The sequence below is a fragment of the Anastrepha obliqua genome, chromosome 6 (assembly GCF_027943255.1).
Source record: "Anastrepha obliqua isolate idAnaObli1 chromosome 6, idAnaObli1_1.0, whole genome shotgun sequence".
NCBI classification, from domain to species: Eukaryota; Metazoa; Arthropoda; class Insecta; order Diptera; family Tephritidae; genus Anastrepha; species Anastrepha obliqua.
The window spans coordinates 222,954-242,771 of record NC_072897.1 but is presented as its reverse complement, the minus strand read 5'-3'; the positions used below and the strand labels follow the sequence as shown (position 1 = coordinate 242,771).

At 40.9% G+C, this 19,818-nt stretch overlaps 1 protein-coding gene across 4 annotated transcripts in view; it reads right to left on the bottom strand.

Annotated features, from left to right (window-relative positions):
• LOC129250857 (inactive rhomboid protein 1-like) overlaps positions 1–19,818 on the bottom strand; it is an 86,138-nt gene that overhangs the window by 50,427 nt on the left and 15,893 nt on the right. Inside the window, exon 1 of one of the 4 annotated variants that reach the window (XM_054890462.1) lies at positions 15,340–15,388. The exons of the other annotated variants lie outside the window; for them this stretch is intronic. The gene's annotated coding sequence lies outside the window, so the exon portion shown is untranslated. Of the gene's footprint in view, positions 1–15,339; positions 15,389–19,818 lie in introns of those variants that run through there. 4 annotated transcript variants of the gene reach the window in all.

Below are 19,818 nucleotides of genomic sequence, written 5' to 3'. Positions count from 1 at the left end.
AACGCACAACTAGCTATCCTGGAATGTTTCGCCTTCTCACGTTAGCTCACTTCCGAACGGGTGTTCGGAAGCTACCCAGAGGATACGTGGGCTAATCCCGGCAGTTGTGAGCTGCTTGAACCATATGCAGAAGACTCGTCCTGGCCATTCCCAAGTGAATGGCGATCAGTAACTTTCCCCACTTGCGTGGACTTCTGCACATGGAACCATCCTCAAAAGGCATTAGGCGAGCTTAATTTCTGCATTAGTGATAGAGTGGTTTGCTCGTTAATTTAACTTACCAAGCAACTTTTGAGTCAGTTCTTCCTTCAACGCGTCGTAACGTTTGATAAAATCTGGCTGCATTTACATCTCCCTTTCCAAAAATTGGGAAAATGATTGTTTTTTCGAAAGTTTCGTCGATTCTTCCGGTATCAAAAATTATATTGTATACCTTTGTTAACTCCAACTGAAATTCTGGCGAAGCAAACTTTAGCAGTTCATAAGGTATTCTATCTTCTCCTGGCGCTTTATTTATTTTAGCCTTTTCAATGATTTTTTCAACTTCCATAAAAATTATAACGCAGCTGCGTAATAAATGTCTTTTGTTAATTGCGGTTGGTTTAGTAGGCTTTGAAAATAGTATTTAAAATCGTTCGCAGTGATATTTGTACCAACTTGAAATGACTTTCCTCTTATATCCTTCGCTAAACTCCACCATTCTTTTGCATTTGCAGTTTTGTTGATTCGTTTTTCCATTTTTTCGTAATATTCTTTCTTTGCTTTTTCACCTGCGTTTCTATAAAATTGATTTGCCTCAGATATTTTTGCTTATCGTCTGCAATGTTAGATTTTCTAGAGTCATTCAGATATTTGAAGGATAGCTTTGAAATTGAGCCATGCATTTTTAAAACTGATTTTAATATTTCTGGCAGGTGACTGGGGCACTCACATTTTTATGTTGGCAAGCTTTTTCAGATCCATTACTTCTCCTCCATTTTTAAACTTATTTAGGTGTTGGTTTAGTTTTAATTGATAATTTATCTAATCGTTTTGTTTAAGCATTACTTTTAATATTAATTTAATTGGCATGTGGTCAGACCATACTTTTGATTCAACTTCGAAAGTTTCAATGTATTTCAAACCTTCTTGGGAAACTGCGCATATATCGTTTACGGAATTACCAACTGCACTTATGTATGTCAAATTACCTTCCTCATCACCAGCTGTTCTGCCATTCAATATAATTAGACCATAGTCTTCATAGAAATCCATAAAATGTTTGCCTCTATTATTTAACATCGCGTCTCTGGAGCTCCTTTTTCCAATATCTGCTGAGAATGTAGCTGCGTATAAGTCTTCGATATTTTGTTGTATATTTCCAACTCTAACATTTAGATCTCCCATGACAACTGAAATCTTCTCTGTTTTTGCCTTGAAAAAATCCTTTGCCACTCAATTTCTTCGTGCCAAGCTGCTCTTCTTATCTACAGTGCTCTTCTTATCTACAGTGTCGTATGCCCTTTATTGCAACTCTTTTTTGACTCCATACACGCAACCTCCAGACGCTCTTCCAAATTTGCTGCTACGACTTGCTGGTTTCCAGTAACTGTCAAAATCCGGGAAATATTTCTTTTCTTGATTTATTTTCTCTTCGGTTAGGTGGATCTCTATAAGTTCAAAAACGTCATGCTTTTTAACATTTGTTTACAAGGCCATTGACATTAAAGGAAATAATATTAATTTTAATTTGTGCACATTTTAAATTATTTTCAATTCTAATACTCTTAAGGTTATTTTTGTTAATCATTTTGCTATGACAGACGTTTTCTAATTTTTTGAAATAATTTTACTTAACAATACATCATAATCTGTTTCAATGTTCTGAAGTCTGTTTTCATATAGAAGTTGCAAAGTAATATTATATTTGCATCTTTCATGCCACATACTAGCTTTCTATCTTTATTCCATCTCAACCATTTGTTTGCTTTTTTCATCCTATCATCTCGGACGCCAATTCAGTGTTTAGAGGAAATCGCCATAATATCCTTTTTCAACTGCATCATAACTTTCTTGTCTTGTTGCCGCTCTAAATTAAGATCTCTTTATATATAGATTGTTGTTCCCCCAAGCTTACTTGAGTTTTTGAAGATATCTCCGATATCCTTTCCTGATCTGATTTCTGGCACCCCCGTCATTTTTCGATCTCGCTCGTAGATTTTCTTTGTCGATTTGACAATAGATGCATCGTTTATCTGTAGTTCTTCCTTGCACACTTTATCAACTGCCACCTTGGTCGAAGTATTTACAGTTAGACCTTTGAAAATTAAATTTTGTTTTTTGATATGGTCTTCCAACTGATAGTCTTCCAAATAGATATTCATTTTGTTTCTTTAGCTCCGCAATATCAGTACTTAATTCACTTAATTTTTCAAGCATCTCATTGTTACGCTCTTTGAATAAAAACTTAAGAGTTTCTACATCCAAATCACCAACTTTTTGGGCACTGATTTTGTACATTTTTGGGGTTTCGTTTTTAGTGTCCATTGGGGACAGCTGCTCAGCTTTTCTCCAGAATGCTTAGTTGCGCCTTCTACCTTTTTTAGGATGGTATTTCACCTCCTTTAGCTAATAGACCCACCAAGAAATCGTTTTAGTATAATGTCCTTCCGCCAGATGTCGCTTCACCTTTCAGTTGTCGGAATATTCATTTAGCTAATGCACCAACCAAAACATTGTTTCAGTATTTGCTCCTTCCGCTAGACGTCGCTTCTCCCTCTAGTTGCTAGAACACTTATCCGCGCGAAGAAGTGAACAAAAGAAACACCACCAGGCTAACCTGCTTATTTCCCAATTCCAACTTACTCGTCCAAACGTTTCGCCTTACAACTGCAATCACCAACAGTACCACTTCCGGTCAAACTGCCAGAGCTTCTTTTTATCTCAGAATATCCGTGGTAAAATCAAGACTTTTATAGGAGCGCACAAGTTACACAACTGTCACCATGCAGAGTGAAAAAAAGGAAGGAAGGACAGAATGTTAACCCTGAGCAAACCGCTGTTCGAGAGTCTCGAACAACTGTCTGGCTCAGATGTCAACAACTAATAAGGTTCTTAAACCGCTCAGACTGGATATAGTCATGCCGTAAATAACTGGTAAACAAGTTGGTAACGAGGATGTGGCAACAAAATGGTGCGGAAGCGCTAATTGGATTATGGAAGAATCACCACTCAAACCAACCAACCAAACAGCACGGGTTATCGTTTATAAATCGAGATTTAGATTTATTATTATTTGTTTGCTTTTCACCCTTCGCCAATTATTCAGTTTGCTACTTTAAGTATTGGAAAGACTTCCGATTAAAAGACTGTTTTCACCATGCCTAAAGCAGTAAAGCATCTGAAGTTACTGTCTAAATGCAATTCCGCTCCAGAACCATTTTCAGTCTTAGAACCGTCAGTGAAGAAAAATCTTACGGAGTTTCCCAACGGAGTCTCTGGATCTCTCCATTGCCTTCTTTTAGGAAGGTTATCGGCATTCTTTCCTCCAAACGATATTCCAGATATTTATCAGTTTGTTATTAGGTGCCAAAAACAAAATGTAAATAACTCCCTGTATTGAAACTTGGTTCACTGTGTCATAATATATAATATAAGAATGCAGTCAATACTTCGTTTTCATTGAATCGATAAGTTCAAAGGTAGCAAATCCCATAAAGCATTATGAGCAGATCCTGATGTACTCATGACGACCGTAATGCCTAGACACTGGCGGTTTATAGCCCTTTTAAAAAAAAATTGTGGATTTGACCATTGCTCTGCACCACCATACAAGTACTATAGCGGAAAACAAATAACATTACCTATCTTAGACCTAATTTCTCTCGCTTACACGGATAAACTTATGATAGGTCCACATATAAGCAGATTCTTCTTCTTTTTAATTGGCACCATAAAAGCTTACGCGATTTTGATCGAGTTTAACAAAGCTCGACAGTCGTTTCTTTCTCGTGCTAACCGGCGCCAGTTGGACACATCAAGTGACGCCAAGTCCTTCTCCACCTGATCTTTCCAACGCAATGGAGGCCTTCCTCTTCATCTGCTACCACCAGCTGGTACAGCATCGCATACTTTCAGAGCCGGAGCGTTTGTATACATTCGCACGACATTACCCAGCAAATGTAGCCGCTGGATCTTTATTCGCTGCGCTTTATCTATGTTGTCGTAAAGCTCATACATCTCATCGTTCCATCGTCTGCGCTATTCCCTGTTATCAAGTGCAAAGGTCCAAAAGTGTTCCGCACAATCTTTCTCTCAAACATGCAAAACGTCGCTTCGTCGGATATTGTCATCGTCCACGCTTCTGCGCCATACGTTGGGACGGGCATGATGGGAGCCTTGTAGAGTGTTAGTTTTGTTCGTCGAGAGAGAGCTTTACTGCGCAGTTGCCTACTTAATCCAAAGTAGAACTTGTTGGCAAGAGAGATTCTACGTTCGATTTCAAGGCTGACATTGTTATCGGTGTTAATGCTGGTTCCTAAATAAATGGAGTTCTTTACAACCTCGAAACTATAACTGTCAACAGTGACGTGAGTGCCGATACGCGAGTGCGCCGACTGTTTGTTTGAAGACAGGAGGTACTTCGTTTTGTCCTCGCTTACCACCGGACCCATTCGCTTTGCCTCTTTATCCAGTTTGGAGAAGGCAGAACTAACAGCGCGGTTGTCAAGGCCGATGATGTCAATATCACCGGCACACGCCAGCAATTGTACGCTCTTATAAAAAATGGTGCCTGAGCAATTAAGTTCTGCGGCTCGTACGATACTCTCCAACATCAGGTTAAAGAAGTCACACGACAGCGAGTCACCCTATCTGAAACCTCGTTTGGTATCAAACGGTTCGGGGAGGTCCCTAACAATTCTGACGGCGCTGGTGGTGTTGAGCCACGTCATCTTGCAAAGCCGTATTAGTTTTGTAGGTATACCAAATTCAGACATCGCGGCATAGAGATAACTCCTCTTCGTACTGTCGAATGCAATTTTGAAATCGACGAAAAGATGGTATCTGTCGATTCTCCTTTAATGAGTCTTTTCCAAGATTTGGCGTATTATAAATATTTGGTCAATGGTAGACTTTCCAGGTCTAAAGCCACACTGATAAGGTCCAATCAGTTGGTTGATGGTCGGCTTCAGCCTTTCACACAATACGCTCTCTAGAACCTAGGCGATATTAAGGAGACTAGTCCCGCGGTAATTAGCACAAATTGCAGGATCCCCCTTCTTATGGATGGGGCAGACCACATTTAAGTCCCGGTCGGCAGGCATGCTTTCATCCGACCATATTTTGCATAGAAGCCGATGCATGCACCTTACCAGCTCCTCGCCGCCATGTTTGAATAACTCAGCCGGTAGTCCGTCAGCGCCCGCGGCTTTGTTGTTCTGAAGCCGCGTTGTCTCTATTCTCACCTCGCCATGATCGGGTAGCGGAACGACAATTCCGTCGTCGACGATTGGGGTATCGGGATCTTCACATTCTCTGTGACATGTGCAGCTGTCACTGTTTAATAGGTTCGAGAAGTGTTCCCTCCTTAATTTAAGATTGTTCTGTACGTCAGTCACCAGATCGCCGTCTTTGTTCTTACAGGAAAACGCGCCGGTCTTAAAACCTTCTGTAAGCCGCCGAACTTTCTGGTAGAATTTTCGGGCGGTGTTCCTATTGGCCAGCATCTCAAGCTCCTCGCACTCACGTATTTCGACCTCTCGTTTCTTCTGTCGGATAATCCGTCTCTCTTCATTTTTTAGCGCTCAGTAACGATCCCACATGGCTCGCGTTGCGCCCGATCGCAGCGTGGCTCTACAGGCGGCATCCTTTCTTTCTGCGGCAGCATGACATTCCTCGTCGTACCAATTGTTTGTTCGGGCTCGCCGGAATCCGATTTCTTCTTCGGCGGCGGTACGTAGACAACGAGAAATGTTGCTCCATTGTTCGTGCATGCTGGTTTGTTGGGCAGTACTCTCTGAGCAGGAGCGAGAGTCGAGTGGCGAATCTTCTGGCTGTCTGTTGTGATTGCAGTTTTTCGATGTCGAACATTCATTGCGTAGGTAGACGCACGTTTTTTGCTGCACACAGGCGTGTGCGCAGTTTGGCTGCAACAAGGTAGTAATCCGAGTCGATGTTGGGTCCTCGGATCGTACGTACATCTAACACACTAGAAGCGTGTCTTCCATCTCTCACAACATGATCGATCTGGTTTCGTATTTTTCGATCAGGAGACAGCCAGGTGGCTTGGTGAATCTTCTTATGCTCTGCTACCACCAGCTGGTACCGCATCGAATACTTTCAAAGCCGGAGCGTTTGTATCCGTTCGGACGACATGACCCAGCCAACGTAGCCGCTGGATCTTTATTCGCTGAGCTATGTCTATGTCGTCGTAAAGCTCATACATCGTTCCATCGTCTGCGATATTATTATTACATAGCAGTTGAAGTAGACGTCGGAAGGTCCTATGTTTTTCTTGTCCGTCCATCGCACTTCTTGAATAGCAGTGATGTCAGCCAGGTGCATGCCCTCAAATCGTATTCCTCATTTAGTTTGCAGGGGTCGTCATCAGTATAGGAAGTTCTCATCCGAAGCTTTGTATATCTTTTCACTGTGGGAGATTTTTAGGTGGTCCCAAATCCAGCGCACAACCAGCTATCCTGGAATGCTTCGCCTTCTCACGTTAGCTCAATCACGAACGGGTGTTCGGAAGCTACCCAGAGGATACTTGTTTTTTTTTTTTAATAAAAAAAGCTGATATACTCTCCATTCCATACGAGTGTCCATACACGCTTTGGTCTACTCATGTCAATTTTAGAGCGAATCAGCCATATGTGAACGGGTAGATTAATTTGCTGGATTTATTGCTAATCGCTGCATATGTGAACGTACTATTAGGTTCACGCCTGTAAGCACTGGATTGAATCATTAGTTTTATTTTCCACGTTTATGAAACAATGTTGTTTGGCCATAGTACAATGGCTGATATTCTTCCCTAAAGTTAGCAAGCTAGCAGGAAAATCAGTCTTTTACAGTTGTTTCGTCCACCCCGTACACTTAGTTAGCCTTCCCCTTCCCTTTCCTCCAAATAGTGGAAACATGGCCAAGCTGCAGATGAGCCAGAAAAATTCTTATAAAAGCTCACATAAACTTGTCTACTCCACACTTATGCATTTTCGGATACACACCATCCAGGCCCAGTGACTTAAAATCATCAAAAGATACCGACATCTCAGTCCCCACCCGTGATGCTATAGAAGAGAGAGAATCCACCCTAACCGTTTGGTCTTTTGAAATACCTTGCACAGCCTTTTTATGTTGTTAATATTACTGCACAGGTAATAGTTCTCCATAAGAGTTTCCGATGTTTGTTAAGGTCGGCATTACCTCATGGAAGCGGTTTTACCTGCCTAATTCCTCTTAGCTGACATACTTCATCAAAATAACCAATCAAAATACTCGCTTCCGCAATGTACTCGCCTCTTCAATTTATTTGAGATTTTTGAGTTTATGGAGATATGGTATTCTCGCTTCAAGAACCATTCCAAACTTTTCACAGTCCGCCTTTCTGGGATTCTAACCTTTTGAAACTTGAAAAATAGAGATATCCGTTCTAAGACCAGCCATCCATTGACGTGTTCCACTACAACTTCGTTGGTTAAGGTTAGAACCGGCACTTGATGGAAAAGAAGATCTGTTAAATACATTATGTATAGTATTAGCAGTCCAGAGGACATAATATAGTCTAATTGCTAGTTCCCACGGGAGTTGCACTTTGTGCTACAACACACAGTATTTTGTGAATTTGTGTGATCACCCTAATGGGCCTAAAGCTACAGCCATTCAACTAGGCGTACTGAACAATGGGTGGGAACTGAAGGAGAGCGCGACAATGCCTTCTCTAATACGAGAGCGGTTCAATAAGTACCCGTGTTTGATGACAGGGCGTTCCTGAGGGAAGTTGGGGTTAGCATTGTGTGCTGCAATCTATCAAAGGACGGCAAAACAAATTTCAAGCTAATTGATAGATTAGTTTGGATTTGGCAGCTATTTGAGTAAGACGTATTTCGCGATTTTTGCAGAAATGGAAAAAGAGCAATCTCGTTCGGTAATTCGCTTTTTGTTTTGGATGGAAAAAAGCAAGGAGATGAAGGCAAAGTTGGATGCTGTCTATGGAGACGCATCGCTATCTATGACCACATTTAGATATTGATTCAACGAATTTAAACGTGGGCGAAATTCCGTTTTCGATGAGGAGCGACCACTACGCCCGCAGACGTGGTTACCGAGCAAATCATTCAAAACGTCCACGACATATTTCTCGCTGACCGACGAACGAAAGTACACGAAGTAACAGAGGCCATAGGTGTGTCGGCCGGAACGGCACCGATGGGTGCCGCGATTGCTCACGGTGGACAACAAGCGGATGCGACTGTTAACTTCGAAGCAGTGTTTAGAGCAACGAGAGAGAGAGAGCGAGATCCGAAAGAATTTTTGCATCGAGTTGTCACCGTTGATGAAACCTGGACTCATCATTACTCACCAGAAACTAAGCAACTATCAAAACAATGGATTTCACCTGGTGAATCTGCTCCAAAGAAGGCGAAGACAGTCCCATCGGCCGGAAAGGCCATGGCAACGATTTTTGGGATGCGAACGGCGTCATCCTCACAGATTTTTTAGAAAAAGGAAGAACAATCTCTGGACAATACTACAGGGAGTTATTGGACCACTTTCACAAAAACTTGAAGGAGGCATGGCCGCACTTGGCGAAAAAGAAGATGCTTTTTCACCACGATAACGTACCAGCACATTCATCCGCCTAACTGTATGAATTGTGTTATAAATTGCTGCCGCACTCCCCGTATTCACCCGATCTGGCTCCCTGCGACTTCTTTGTTCCCCAACATGAAGAAATGGCTTGCGGATAAAAATTTAGTTCAAACGAGGAAGTCATCGCCGAGACAGGGGCGTATTTCAGAGAGTTCGACAAGTCCAATTTTTTGGAGGGGTGAAAAAATGGCTGCAGCGTTGGGAGAAGTGTATCTTTCTAAAAGGGCATTATGTTAAAAAATAAAAAAAAATTGTTTGTAAAAGGGGTGTCTTTATTTCTAACCCGGGTTCTTATTGAACCCTCGTCGTATAGATGACTGTGTAGTTGTGAAATCCTTGTGAAACCTAATGTGATTGGCATTCATCCTAAATTTTTTTAATCTTTATTGCCTGAAATTTTACCTTATGTATCTTAGGTATGTCTTAAACAGCATTTTAACCACGTTTGTTTTTCCTCACTGTTGGAAGTGGGACTTTAGAGCCATCGTATTGCGATTACTTTTACCTTTTTTGTCCAATTTACTTGAGCGCATAATGCATGCCGAGTTAAATTTTTTTCTGAGGCGAAATTTGCTGGTTAATCGGTATCAATCTGGTTTTACATCCAACCAAATCTGTATAACGGCGCTACTTAGGGTATCGAATGACATCACACCCAACATTGACAATGATCGCGTATTTCTGGGTTATTCTAAAGCTTTCGACACTGTCAATCACGAGCATTTAGCTTTGAAACTTAGTAGCTTGTTGAACTTAATTAAGAGAACGTAAATTCATAGAGAAGTCTCGTGCTGGAAACAGTCACCGCCGTAAACGTAGTCCCCTGTCAGCTGTTACGATCAAACTACTGAGAGCCCCATATAAATGAAAAATTACTTCCCTTCCGTATCGTACTATCGTAGATTTTCTCGCAGGATATTTGGAAATTGCTCTCTCCACACACAGTGTTGCCAAACAGTACATTTCGAAACCATTTACAAAATAAACTTGAAAAAATTTTAATTTTTGTCAAAATAACTTAAAAACAACGTTGAATAATGTTAATTATAGATAAATGAACTATTTGCATTTGTTGGTTTTTGGCTTTGGTTTATTAAACAATGAAAAATTTTAACTGATAACGCGGATGTGTGAAAAAGTGTGTAAGCAAAAATATAATTAGCAACATTGTGTAGATACAACCAAACACATACACACACAAACCGATGTATTGTGTAAATATGTAATTAAAAGAACGCAGTTGTTCTCTATGGGATGAGTTTTGCTCAACTATGTGCTCTCTAGGGGCTGCGGTAAGGGACTACGGTAACACAGTCCCCTGTCACCTGTTACGATCAAACAAATGAGAGCCCCATGTAAATGAGAAATTACTTCCCTTCCGTATCGTAGTATCGTAGATTTTATCCACGGATTTTTGAAAATTCCCGTAGAACCGTATCAGCTGATTGCTCTCCCACCACACTGTGTTGCCAAGCAGTATATTTCGAAATCATTTACAAAATAAACTTTGAAAAAATAAAAGTTTCGTTAAACTAACTTAAAAACAATGTTGAATAATGTTGATTATAGAGAATTGAACTAATTGTATTTCTTGGTTTTTGGCTGTAGTTTATTAAAGAATGAAAAATTGTAACTGACAACGCGGATGTGTGAAAAAGTGTGTAAGCAAAAATATCAATGGCAACATTGTATAGATACCACCAAACACATACAAAAACAAACCGATGAGAGAGTACAGTTGCTTATTATAAGCACATCTGCTCAGACAATTGCATATCTTTCCTTTTTTTCTAGTCACACAAAAAAAGTAATAATAATAAAAGAAAAAATATTCATAGGCATATACATGTATATTTATAAATTAAGAAGATATTTAGCGAACGGTGCAAAGGGTTGATGGGAAGAGAGAGAATAGCTGATTATCATCTGCACATCTGTCAGACAGCTACGGTAAGAGGTGAATGACATCTGACTCGCACAGGTATTAGCAAACCACCCAACAGCATGCCGAATAAGTCTCCGGGCATATGCGAAGAATCGAAGGAAAAGAGCGATAGGATCAATCCGTTTTTGAGACGCTCAACTGTGAAAAACACAAATACTCACTCCTGAGCAAAAGCACGCTTAAAAACACCAATGCGAACATAAAACTTCAGACATGGAAAAAAGCGACTCGCAACAGCAGAAGGAAGAGGAAAGGGAGCAAGCGACAAAGCGAGACTCAAACGAGGAGCCGCGACGTGTGATGGGAGAAAAAATAAAAGAGCTCATTAGTATGATGGAAATGCAGAGGCATATCAACATTCCAATAAAAGACTTTGTGAGTGCAATAGAGAGGCAGCATCAGAAAGCATTAGACATGCATGGATGAACTGGTTAATGACGATAAGCAAAGAAGCGCGGCACTCACAGCAGGTGACTTCAATGCGTAGGCAACAGAGTGGGGATGTAAAAGAATGAACCCGAAAGGCAGGGAGCTCTTAAATGCACTAGCAGCGCTTGTGGCACAAAGAACACATTTAACAAAAATGATACTAGTTCCATCATAGACCTTTCGTTCATAAGCAGGGGACTATGTAGAGCTACAAGATGGTACATCAGCGACTGCTACACACATACGATCATAGGGAAATAGTCATTGCCATCGAAAAAGCTCAAGTAGGCAGAACGGGTGGAAAACGAAAAGCTTCGACGAGAAGTTTTTTGAGATAGCTTTCGACGACACCGAGGTGATATTTACGGTTGAGACTGCAACGTCGGGGATAAGGTCAGCTATCACCAAAGCATACGACACCGCTTTGGTCCGACAAGGAAAACGCCAAACACGTAAACCAGCATACTGGTGGAACGACGAGATTGCGGAGTTGCGAGCACAATGCAATCGGCCCAGAAGGCTATGTCAGCGCTCACGGAATGCAACCAACCCCATAGAACTCAGGCTCAACTACAAAGCTAAGCGTAAAGCGTTTAAACAGGCCATTCGCGATAGCAAGCGCAATATGTTCAAAGAGCTATGTGACGACGTCAGTAATAACACATTGGGCTTGGCCTACAAAATAGTGCGGAACAAGATTAGGCAGACGGTACAACCAACATGAGCGACTCTCTTGGACCAGATTGTACGAGAACTCTTCCCTTCGCAGCCTGACTTTGTTAGAACGTTAGGTAGCGAACCAACCACCAACATCCCGGCGGTAAATTCAGACGAAGTGATCAAACTAAGTACAAATTATCGCCTCGAAAAGGGCCCGGGCCAGATGGAGTTCCAAACATTGCGTTGAAAAAAGCAGTGTCGCAAAACCCATGCTTGTTTGAGAGAGTTTTTAATGTGTACCTGCAAGAAGGTGTCTTTCCAAATATCTGGAAATAACAAAAATTGGTACTTGTACCAAAAAAGCCAGGTGCTTGCTCTCCAAATGAATACCGTCTACTGTGCATGCTGCACTCCATTGGTTAGATGTTTGAGATTGTGATTAAAAACCGGCTGGAAACATACGTAGATGGACAGCTGTCAAGCTACCAGTTTGGCTTTAGGAGGAAGCGATCTACCACAGACGCGAAGGCAAGCGATGGTTAGGTGGCGCAACAGAATATTGCCTGGTAGTAACATTAGATGTCAACAGTGCCAGATGGATAGACATACTACACGCCCTCCGCGAGATGTAAGTGCCTACCTATCTACAGCATATCATATCCGTCTGATAAGGTGTTACGTTACGACAGCGACGCCGGAATCGTTGACTACAAAGTCAGAGCTGGTGTGCCACAAGGATCCGTACTAGGGTCTCTCCTGTGGAACATTATGTACGACGGCATTTTGCGGCTAAAGGTACACAAGAGAGCATCATTCGTTGGCTGCGCGGATGATATATCAATCGTTGTAACCGCGAAAATGCTCGCGGGAATTGTAAATATCGCGCAACACGCTATAGGCACGGCTCAATGATGGCTAGACGCGAACGGTTTAAAGCTAGCTACGCATAAAACAGAAGCCGTACTCATCAGCAGCCGAAAGAGAGTTGAAAAGGTCAAGATTAAAGTTGGGGACAGCATTATCGAGTCAAAGCCATACGTAAAATACTTAGGCGTCTTGGTAGACCACCGAATTAGCTTCCCAGAGCACTTGAAGTACGCTAGCAACAAAGCTGCGACTGCGACAGCAGTCCTGGTTAGAATAATGGCGAAAACTGTAGGACCAAGACAGCAGGCAAGACAGGTCCTGGCTGGAGTAGTGAGGTCTATCCTTTCATATGGCGCGACAGTTTGGCGCGATGCATTCCAACACGCTTCTAACGTAGGAAGTAGTAACTGGACATACCGCTTGTGTGTTCCTAGAGTCTGCTCCGCCTTCAGAACAGTCTCAAAAGATGCGGCGCTCATCATAGCTGGTCTATGCCCACTCAACTTGATAGCGCAGAAGAGGTACAAAATGAGACGTATGAGGAACAACCCAGCCCAATGCGACCAGCTGGCACTGAGAAAATCCATAAACCACCGCTGCATGGACCAGTGGCAGACGCGGTGTGACAGTGCAAATAAAGGCAAGAGGACCCACCGTCCCCAACGTTGATTCTTGGCTCCAGAGAAAGCACGGAAAAGTAGACTTCTATCTCTTCCAAATTCTAACCAGTCATGGCTGCTTTAAGGCGTACCTTTACCGCTTTGGACACGAAGAAAGTCCATACCACAAGCAGTGCACACCTGCAATTGAGGAGGACGCAGAACATGTGCTTCTCACGCGTAGCCGCTTCAGAAGAGCAAGGGCTAACTGGAAGACAGCCTTCTGATGCCAGGCACTATTAGAGCAAAGTCCAACACATGGCTGTCGAAATAATGCAGCAACTCCGACATAGCAAGGAGGATGCGCGAACACCAAATAAGAAGTGAAGCAGCAAACCTATTCAGAGATGAAAACGCAGGTAAACTGACGATACCACTATTAGAAACTAACTTTTCTATGGTAACAAACATGGACATGGGGGGAGGGGGTGGTTCTCTTCAAATATGACTTAACAGTGGTGGTAATAGGCAGATGCAGCTTGTGACATTTTGTATCAGAACAGTAACTGACGTTGAGTGCAACGCTCAAACCGCCTCCCAATGAAATATTTGACGGTAGTACGGGCCGATCGGTATTTTGACGGTAGAAGGTTTGGCTCGGGTTAAAGTCCCACACTGACGTGGTAAGGCTTTCGATGCTTCCTCCTCATAAAAAAAACAACAAACCGATGGTATGTGTTGATATGTAACTAAAAGAACACAGTTATTCTCCACGGGATGAGTTTTGCTCAATTGTGTGCTCTCTAAGGGCTGCGGTAAAGGACTACGATACGTCGGCCACTGTTTGCAGCATACGGCTCAGTGTATCGTTATTTACAAACTCGATTACTACAGTGAAGTGAAATTGGACAGCTCTGTTATAAAATTTGTTGACACTGCCATATATCTACAGGTCAGGTCTACGGTATACTCCATTCATTATGGGCTATTCAGCACTTTGCTCCAATGAAAATACGACTGCTTTAAGCTAAAAGATATATAATATAGGGTGTTTTTTTTTAGAGATTAGGTTTTCAAGATGAAATAAAACGCATATAATTTAATGTTATGGCGAAGAATTTAGCTTTATTATAAAGATAAGGGTTTGCCATTATGTTTTAAAAATGATTTCGGGCAAGTGGCCGCCGCGGCTGGCTCGAATAAATTCCAGCCGAGAGGCCCAATTTTCGACCACTTTTTGCAGCAATTGGGGCCGTATGTCAGCAATAACGCGCCGAATATTCTCTTCCAAGACGTCAATCGTCTCGGGCTTATCTGCGTAGACAAGCGACTTCACATAGCCCCACAAGAAATAGTCCAGCGGTGTTATATCGCACGATCTTGGAGGCCACGCCATAGGTCCACGGCGCGAGATAATGCGCTCACCAAAAGTTTCCTTCAATAAATCGATTGTTGCGTTGGCTGTATGGCATTTAGCGCCGTCTTGTTGGAACCAAAGGTCGTCCACATCAACATCGTCCAATTCAGGCACGAAAAAGTCATTAATCATGGCTCTATAGCGCTCTTCATTGACTGTAACATTATGGCCTGCTTCATTTTTAAAGAAATATGGACCACTGATTCCCTCTGCCCATAGAGCACACCAAACAGTGACTTTTTGAGGATGTAACGGCGTCTCAGCAATGTCTTGTGGATTATGTTCACTCCAAATGCGACAATTTTGCTTATTGACATACCCGTTCAACCAAAAGTGAGCTTCATCGCTGAACAAAATTTTCTTCGATGCGTTGCGCGAACCGAACCATTATTTTCGTAATAAATTTGCACGATTTGCAAATGTTGTTCAGGTGTAAGTCTATTCATTATGAAATGGCAAACCAAACTGAGCATAAATCAAGTGACAGCTGTCAAAAAGACCATCTACGAAAAAAGAAGTGCCAACTTGAAAACCTAACCTCTAAAAAAACACCCTTTATGTATCTTACCAACCTTGTTGCATGGATGTGAATTGTATGCCAATTGTGATAGTCTATGTCGTGGTAAACTTAATGTCCTCTGCAACAACATCGTCAGGTATGTGTATTATGTAAAACATCCTGATCACATATTAGTTTTTGCCCTAAAAATATTTTGTGTAAAATTTGATAATTTATTAAAACTAAAATGCCCACAAAATTTCTAATATGCACCTACATTCGAGTATATAGGTTCTATTAATGCTTCTTTGTTCTTCTCCTCCTATATCCACCTTTTACAACCTACTATTTCCACTTCTCCAATCCTTTTCCCTAAAATACTTTTAGTTTTAATGTTGTTTTTAAACTTTTAGAATTGAGCTTAAATACTGTAAAATAACTTATGGTTGTGTGTTTGATTAATAAATAATAAGTAAATAAAATTAATTAATGTGTATATTCGTATTTTAAAAAAATCGGAATATAAAAAACTTGGTTGTCCTCCAAGCAGCCTGAACCCTGGCTCTTGAAATGCAAAGCAAAATGTTTAACTGTTTAGCTTTTACTCTATGGGGGTCAGTTTACGCTAGAACCTAGTATTTTTTTTCATTGTATTTCAGGCGTTTTGTAGCTAATAATTAGTGTGATGCAGGAAGATCTAATAAAATTTGTGCATACGAAAAGGAGATGGAAAAGTAGATATACACAAAACTTCTGGGAGTATTTTTTATTCTCTATTAAGAATGTTATTGCGATTTTTGTAAATATGTTGAGCTTCGTTTTACTGGCAAGATATGGCGATTATTGTGCTGTCTCGCCTAGCCAAAAGTTATGCGAGACTATGTTGCATTGTTTGGAGTAGTGTTGAAAAGAATTATCGTTCGGCTATCATTATTTTCCAATTTGGAACTGCCATCCTACGGGTATTACTTTGTCATTTTCTTACAATAATGTCGACAATTAAACCGAGAATAGCGGAGTTGCAGCAACAACTGCATGTTTTGTTGCGAAAGCTTATTCGGTATTATGGTTTGAGAGAAAGAGGCGAACCATAATACTTACCCTTATATTCTTAATTTATTATATACGGTTTTTATTCGTTCCAATTTGGAATATATATTTATATATAATTGACTCGCACACCCTTTTTGGGTGTTTGGCCGAGCTCCTAATCCTATTTGTGGTGTGCGCCTTGATGTTGTTCCACAAATGGAGGGACCTTCAGTTTAAAGCCGACTCCGAAAGGCAAATATTTTTATGAGGAGCTTTTTCATGGCAGAAATACACTCGGATGTTTGTCATTGCCTGCCGAGGGGCGACCGCTATTAGAAAAATGTTTTTCTTAATTTTGGTGTTTCACCAAGATTCGAACCAACGTTCTCTCTGTGAATTCCGAATGGTAGTCGCGCATCAACCCATTCGGCTACGGCGGCCGCCAATTTGGAATAAGCTACTTATATCTGTACAAAAAGTCATAAAATCTATGTAAACAGATTTGAATGGGTCCAAAAAGTTTCTGAATTAAGATCCATATTCATTCACGTTTGTTGAGACAATTCGGAATATCAGGCATATTTGCTTTTGGCTAACTTTATACCTCTGGAAGCAAGAACATCAGTCCTCTCGCTTTCGTCGCTTTGTAGCCTTAAGTGAGTTTAATTTAATCTCGGGTTCTGTCCACCTACACTTTTCATCTCCGAAAAGTGCATTTCAATTACTTTGTATTCTATTTCTTTGGTATTCAAATTTTAGTCGTTGGAAATAGTCTACAAGAAATTTATGTTCAAAGATTAAATAAATAAATAGCTTTATTTCATAAAAAAATTAATTAATTATAAAAACAATTTAAAAACGGTATTTAATCAAGTTAATTATAGATAAATGAACTATTTTCATTTGTTGATTTTCGGCTTTGGTTTATTATATTGTACAATGAAAAATTTGTAACTTTTCTCGAAAACCATCGATATTTACTTTAGGTAGGTTTAAGGTAAAGGCGCTGGTTGCTGATACTGATCTAGAAATAACGTTACAATATCGATATCTGGTTTCGCGCCGAGCTTGGAAACCGTCATGTAAAATCCTTCCCCAAGGAACAAAAGAGCAAAGTATCGGATGACGCCAACGCAAATAAAATGAATCATGCACCTGGAATGTCCGGTGGGAATGGAGAAGGTGCCTCTATCCGGCTAGTTGATGTCCTCGTAAAAGTAAAGGCTGAAATAACCGCTCTTCAAGAGATGCGAAGGACGGGGCAAGGCAAAGATACCGCAGCAAACTGAGGCTCATTGACATCGTCTGGACCGAAGCATGCTAGTCCGCAACATCACATTGTCTCCTGATCGAAAATACGATTGTGCAGTAAAAACCTTTCGCCATTCGACCCTGAATCCGGTTCTCAGAGAGTAATACCCAACAAGTACATTCCTAGTCTTTGCGTACTGCCGCCGAAGAACAAATCGGATTTCAGAGAGCCTGAAGAAGCAACTGGAAGAGGAGGAATGTCACGCTTCTGCGGATAAAATGAACACTGCTTATAGGGCCATGCTGCGATTGGGCGCAACGCAAGCTATGTGTGATCGCTACCAGGAGCTGAAAAAGGAACAGAGACGTATTACTAGAAAGAAGAAACGAGAGACCGAAAGCTTGAGGTGCTGGCCGATAGAAAAATCTCTGAAAAATTCTATCAGAAAGTTCGGCAGCTTACATACATCGGGGCGTTTTGTTTTTGTACTGCTGCTAACACCATCGTCTTCATTCCGCCTTATGTTAACTTGCTTTTTACTTACATACATTCCAAATTTCAAAGTTCTACTTTTATGGGAAGTGCCGCATAACTTTGATGAGTTAGTGAGTCAGTAAGAAAACAAATAAGCGATTTTCAAAATCGCATATCTCAGAAATTGCTTGACATAACTTTCTTAGGGGTAATTGAACTACTTATGTGAATTTACATACCAAATTTCATACTCGCTCAATCTCGCTCCAAAGTTTCGTGCACATATAAAATAACCTCTGCGCGTGCCAGTCAGAACTTGGCCTATCGCATTGCCGTGCTTGCTGATTACTCGGAAAGCATGCATGTATACATACATATATATGTACATGTAACTACATATTATACATATAATATAATATATAACTATAACAGTTATGATTAATTTTTCATTCCATATTTTAAGAGGAATAACAGCACATCTTTTAATGATAAAACACTTAAACCGAACTCAAATTTATATTAAAGACGTATATTACAAACACACATCCTCAAAAAATGCATAGCCAGTCAAATTGTAGATACTTACCTCTTGAATGTGACTTTTGCAGTGTTTAAGAATGTAAATATTGAAAAGTTTAACTAAACAGATGTTGTCATGCAAGAATGATAGAATACAAGACTGCACCTTCCAAATTTGCGGTGAGGTGTGGGCAACGAATAAACAAACAAAAAGAAGATAAGTTATTTTTCTGAAGAGCTTTTTTAGCTTTTATCTTTTGAAACAGTTGGTTTAAACAGCTGACGCACGTTTCGTGTTTTGTTTCACTGTCAAACATCTTCAGTTTGGTCTATAATTTAACCATGAATCGTCTTACAAACGAACAACGATTGCAAATCATTGAATTTTATTTTAAAAATGCATGTTCTGTTAAGAAAGTTTATCGCGCGCTTCTTCCATTTTATGGTCAGTTTAATCGACCCACTGAAGCGGATATTCGAGAATATTGTGACTAAATTTAGAACCAAATTTACATTATTGGACATCAAACCACCAACACGCTTACGTAGAGTGGGAACTGAACAAAATATCGCAGCTGTATCGGCCAGTGTTAATGATGACCATCAATTATCGATTCGTCACCGTTCGCAGCAATTGGGCCTCTGTTACTCAACAACGTGGAAAATTTTGCGAATGGATTTTGATGTGAAGCCTTTCAAAATACAGCTGGTGCAAGAATTGAAGCCAAACGAACTACCGCAACGCAGAATTTTGGTGAACGGGCTCTTGTAAAGTTGGCCGAAGATCCACTTTTTTATCGAAAAATTATGTTCAGCGACGAAGCTCATTTTTGGATCAATGGGTACGTAAATAAGCAGAATGTCGATTTTGGAATGAAGATCAGCCAAAAGAATTGCAAGAGCTACCAATGTATCCAGAAAAGGTCACATTTTGGTGCGGTTTATGGGCTGGAGGTATCATTGGACCGTACTTCTTCAAAGATGCTGCGAATCGTAACGTAACTGTGAATGGTGAGCGCTACCGTGAAATGATATCCAACTTTTTTTTGCCCAAAATGCAAGAGCTTGACTTGCATGACATGTGGTTTCAGCAACACGATGCCACATGTCACACAGCACGCGTAACAATGAACTTGTTGAGAGGTGAGTTCGGTGAACATTTTATTTCACGTTCGAGACCTGTCCATTGGCCACCCAGATCGTGCGATATAACGCCTTTAGATTATTTTTTGTGGGGCTATGTTAAAGCTCATGTCTATTAAGACAAGCCTGCTT